This window comes from Leucopleurus acutus, assembly GCF_964270905.1.
Source record: "Leucopleurus acutus genome assembly, chromosome: 15".
Taxonomy (NCBI): Eukaryota; Metazoa; Chordata; class Mammalia; order Artiodactyla; family Delphinidae; genus Leucopleurus; species Leucopleurus acutus.
Genome location: NC_139157.1, coordinates 63298118 through 63303223, shown reverse-complemented (window position 1 = coordinate 63303223; position 5106 = coordinate 63298118). Strand labels below are relative to the sequence as shown.

Here is a 5106-nt window from a genome sequence, read left to right as displayed (position 1 = left end):
CAATTGCTTCAAATCATGCTGCCTATGCAATCTATCTTGCAACAAAGTCTAAATTAGTTTGTATCTGTATTACAGAAGCTAAACACAGCTGAAAGGTAGGTCTGTGAAAAGACATTTGTGTACATTGTCATATACACAACAAAGCAGATCTTCTGGTTTGAATTCCAACTTTGGGATCCAGTTCTATCAGTAGCTTTGTGTAGACATGAGCATACAGTGGAACTGACTTTGAATTCTAAGAATGTGGGTCCAGTTTGATTATATTTGCAATGTCTCTATGAAAACCACTAGAGGAAGGGGCATTGTCAAATAAATAATAATAATATAATAGCTAACATTTATTCATTTTTTTCTACTTATCAGGCATGAGATAAACATTTATATGCAATTTCTTATTTAATTCTCACCCCAGTCCTATGAGGCAGGTACAATTATCTATTATTTCTATTATATACATGAGAGAAAGCAGGCTTAGAAGGTTATGTAACTTTCCCGAACTCATAAACCTGTTAAAAGATAGTATCAGGACTTAGGCCAAGGTCTCTATGAACTTGGAATCCAAAATCTATGAATGACCTTGAGAAACACTTAAGTACAATCTAGGATTCTGCAAAGAAATGAATCTAAAATTGACTAGAGAAATAAAGATGAGTCATGCAATTCAAACTCAATTTGTTAGAACATATTATTAAAAATGTTTTGTTATACTCTCCCACACTGGGAAGTTATCTTTATCAAGAATCCTGAGTCACGGAGTGCAAATCCAACCTGGCAAAGTGCCCTGCAAATACAAGTTGCTGTAGGTGATTCAGCATGAAACATCACCTTTTTCAGAATCTCACATTCAGTCCATTATTATAATTCCAATGGTACTGTCAATATCTCAATTTTATAGCTGAGTATCTCAACAATACCTTGTTATATAAAATTTTCTTAATTTAAAGAAATACCTTATAAAAGTTTTAAGTTAAATATAGAGTCTGTGTTTAGGGCAAACCATTGAGTATAGAGCAGTCTTACTTAGGAATTCAATACATATTGATCAGAAATAATAGTTTTTTAATCTTGCAAAATGACTTACCTAATAAAATGTTTAAATGACATTTATAATAAATACAGATTGAAGCTGAACAATTATGATTTAATCGTGCTCTAATATCTGAATTATTTTCCTTCGAAAGTAAAATGAACTCTGATTAAAATTTTAATGGAGTAAATTAATCATCACTTCATATGAAAGTTATAAAAAAGTATTAAAAATAACTGGAACTACAATAATTTGTTAATGGATACACAAGATAAAAGATGTAAATTTTAACATCAAAATTATAAAATGTGTGTGTGCATGAGTGGGATAGTAAAAATGTAAAGCTTTATTATGCATTCAAAGTTAATTTATTAACAAGCTTAAAATAAACTGTTACAAATATGAGATGTTTTATGTAAGTCTCATGGTAATCACAAAGCAAAAACCTATGTAAATACACAAAAGATAAAGAGAAGGGAATCTAAGCATACAACTACAGAAAATCATCATATAAAAAGAAGAGAGCAAGGGAAGAAGAAAGAAACAAAGGAATTATAAAACAGTCACAGAACAACAAATAAAATGGAGAAATAAGTCTTTACCTTTCAACAATTACTCTAAATGTAAGTGGACTAAATTCTCCAATCAAAAGGCATAGAGTAGCTGAATGGGTTAAAAAACACAACATTCAAATATATGCTAACTACAAGAGACTTCAGCTTTAAGGACACATACAGACTGAAACTGAAGGGATGGAAGAAGGTATTCCATGAAATGAAGCCCCAAAGAGGGTAGGGGTAGCTATACTTATACCACATAAAATAGTCTGCAATAAGAGACAAAGGAGGTTATTATATAATATTAAAGGAGGCAATCCAACAAAAGGATATAACATTTGTAAGTATTTATGTACCCATATTGGATCCCCTAAATATATAAGGCAAATATTAACAGATCTGAAGAGAGAAATAGACAGCAGTACAATAATAGTAAAGGACTTTGATACCCTACTTTCAACAATTGATAGATCATCCAGATGAAAAAATCAATAAGGAAACATTGGACTTAAACTACACACTAGACCAGAAGGACCTAACAGACATATACAAAACATTCCATCCAAAAACACAGAATAGGCATTCTTCTCAATTGCACATAGAACATTCTCCAGGATATATCATGTGTTGAATCTGAACGAGGCTGCAGCACCTGTGCAGACATGGCCAAGTGGGGCAGGGGACCTGCCCTGGATCATGGAGGAGTGGGAGGACAGACCAACATGAACGACTGGCAATGGACAGAGCAGGATGTCACCAGCTGGTCCAAGGGGAAGTTCCATGAGCTACTGGTGGTCACTGTTGTAGAGAATAGGCTGGCTGCTGCAAGATCAGTAAGCTGAAGCAAGTGGAAGGTGAGGTTTTCTGCAGCAACTGGAAAGGAAAGCTTATTTCATTTTATGATTGAATATCAAACTGGGTTATAAAGGTATAATTAAAGAGTCTAGAGCAAAGCACAAGGGATTGATAGAAATATTCAATCTTTCTGAAGAAAATGAAGTAGATGACATTGAGGCAAATGTGAGTAAAAATAAAGATGGGGACATTATGAAAACTGAAGGTACTGTCAAGAGCAGGGAAGCTTTTTGAGATTGCCTGAAGGCACATAGGAAGGAATTTAAGATGGGAATGATTTACTAACAAAGCTATGACAACTCAGGAATTGCCACTTGTTAAAAGGAGACTGAGTGAGAATACCTTGCAGGCCTCATCTCCCATGGCATTGGGCATCAGGATTCCCAATGTGGTGGCACTGCACATGATGGAACTATTTGATACATTTGTAGAGAAGCTGTATAGTGTCTTCAATGTGAAACTTTGGTGCACAAGTTTTACAAGGTTCCTGCTGTATTAGAAGATGAAAAGGGAAGGAAATCACAAATGTTTGATGGGAAAATCACCGTAGTATATGGAATTGTTAACAAATGAAAATATAATCATTGAGTGGAGATGTAGGAACTGGCCAGAAGTTGAACTGAATTTTGTGCCCCATCCAAAGTAAGTGAAATTACAATTGAAATGTAAAGGACTTTCTGTTTGTAAAGAAGAAAACATGAGATTCTGTTGGCAGAAGCAGCATTTTGAAGAAATGAAAGGTTTACTGCAGCTGATCACCCTAGATGGTTGAATTAGTTAGAAGATTTTATAAGGGCATTACTTTTTGTAATCAGAAAGTGTCAAGTTAACATCTTCCCTATTATTACTTTTAAAAACGAAGACAAAAACTCTTAATTCATATTGGATGAAATCCATGAACTTATACAGAATTTAAAGCATTGTTTGTATCTTTACTATGACTAGACTCTGCATTGAGTTAAAAGCAGCAAGCAACCTGAAATTAGGTATTAACATTACCTCCCATAGATGATCCTCTGGGGATAGATTGAGTCCCTGAGTACAGATAGTTGAAGTTTCCCAAGCTAAAGGTTGTCCTAGAAAACTTACTTTCAGCTGTGGTTTTAGCTCAGGAAGACAAAAATAATAAGTGGCATGTTGATACCATTTCCCTTAAAAAACAAACAAAAAATTATCTTTCTTTTTCCTCTAAAATATATTTGCTTTTTTTCTTTGTGTTTTTATGTTTTGGTAGATAAATTCTACCTGACTTCTCATTGTTTACTTGAAAAGAGCAACAAACTTACTATCTGTTTAAATTATTCTCCTAAAAAGTCAGCAAAAAAAATTAAGCACAGTGTTTACTGTACTAGTAGTACTTTAGAACTGAAGAAGTCATTTTTGTTTACATTTTGAAATTGAACCCAGAAAGGAAATAGCCCATTCATTATAGGGCTACAAAGTTCAAACTACAATTTTTTAACAACCCCTTCATTCTCCCTCTTCTGTGAATACTGGATGGATATCAATAATATATTAGCTTCAAAATGGAAAGAGTTAAAAAACTACATAATGGACTGGGCAGGGAAACAAAAGACCCAGGTTGTGCTCCCAGATTACTGCTAGTACTAGTCTGGGCCTCGTTTGTAAGGTCACAGTAATCCTAACAAACCTCATTCTCACCTTCCTGCAGTGTGAAGAAACCATACAAATAACTATGAAATAAAGCCCTTAGCTGTTCTTCAGCATTCCAGCTTGGTCATGGAATCTCTATCTGTGCATAGACAGGTCTGATGCTCACTAGAGGGTTGGAAATAATCACAGAAGGGGCCAGACTTGGACACAGCTCAGTCAGAAAGCTCTGTGTAAAATGAGAAAAAGGGTTTCCTTGAACGTGGGGATCAGTTTAGAATGCTCACAAGCTTCATGAACAAATCGAGATGGTCTCTGAGGTAAACTCTCAAAGTCTCCCAGGAGTTCTTGGACTAGGAGGTGTTCATCCATGACTCTACTATAAACTTGCTTGGTCCCTTGGTGGAAATAATTCTTCCAGAATTTTTTTCAACCTCGAAACATATATCTGTGCAAAATTTCTTGGCTGGAAATGCTTCTGTGCTGCTGACTCCCTCCCTGAGATACAGGTAACCCACACATACCGAGACATAAGCACTGATCAATTGCCTCTAAATTTCCAGAGAACAGAGGCCTGTTCTCAGCATAAGAAGTCCAACCTCCCAGGGGCCTGTGCAGAAGCAGCCAATCGAGAGGTGCCCAGGCTTTATGTGAAGGAGATTCATATGTTGCCTTGTATCCTGCAACCTTGTTATAATCACTTATTAACTCCATCTTCTTTTTTTTTGGTCCACTCATTTGGATTTTCTAAACAGTTGTCTTCTATGAAGAAACACAGTTTTATTTCTTCCTTCCCAAGCTGTATATCTTTTATTTCCTTTTCTTTTCTTGTTGCATTAGCTAGTACTTCCAGTACAATGGTGAAAAAGAGTTGGTTAGGGAGGATATCCTTGCCTTGTACTTGTAGGAAAGGTTTTATGTTAGCTGTAGGTTTTTTGATGAGAATATTTATCAAATTGGGGAAATTATCCTCTGTTCCTTGTCTGCTGTTTTTATCATGAATGGGTGTTGGATTTTGCCAAGTGCCTTTCTGCATCTAATGATATAATCATATGT

At 35.3% G+C, this 5106-nt stretch overlaps 1 pseudogene across 1 annotated transcript; it reads left to right on the top strand.

The window, feature by feature from the left end:
* The first annotated feature begins 2246 nt into the window (after positions 1–2246).
* LOC309972388 (activator of 90 kDa heat shock protein ATPase homolog 2-like) lies at positions 2247–3211 on the top strand (annotated as a pseudogene). The gene has a single exon. The product of its transcript is annotated as an activator of 90 kDa heat shock protein ATPase homolog 2-like (transcript).
* Positions 3212–5106: the final 1895 nt, after the last annotated feature.